Source organism: Charadrius vociferus, unplaced genomic scaffold (assembly GCF_000708025.1).
Source record: "Charadrius vociferus isolate BGI_N301 unplaced genomic scaffold, ASM70802v2 scaffold958, whole genome shotgun sequence".
In the NCBI taxonomy this organism is placed as follows: domain Eukaryota; kingdom Metazoa; phylum Chordata; class Aves; order Charadriiformes; family Charadriidae; genus Charadrius; species Charadrius vociferus.
The window spans coordinates 501867-502246 of NW_009649741.1; positions in this window are offsets into that span (position 1 = coordinate 501867).

A 380-nucleotide genomic window follows, 5' to 3' on the forward strand; every position below is an offset into this window, starting at 1 on the left:
GGCGTGCAGGGATGACTTTTTCAGCCCCAGTCTTATCTCTAATCCTCAATTACAGCAGGGCTGCAAAGGAGTCCATTCCCTCCGACTCCCCTCGGGCAACAAGAAGCTGCAGCCCTGGAGCCACATTCTGTCATTGCAGGTGTGACACAAAGAGCTCCACAGGCGCCGAATGATTTCTCCCTCCCACCGAGTGAGCCCAGGGACAGTTCGGAGAGCAGATGCAGTTTATTAGAGGTTCGTATCTCTGCATGGAGCCGATTCCCAAAGCTTGGATGAGGGGATGCAGCAGGGCTTTGGAAACTTGGAGGAGGTTTCCACATGGGCCAGGCCATCGGTGGAGTGGCTAGTCCTGTCTTGTCCCCTGGGGCTCCTCTTAACAG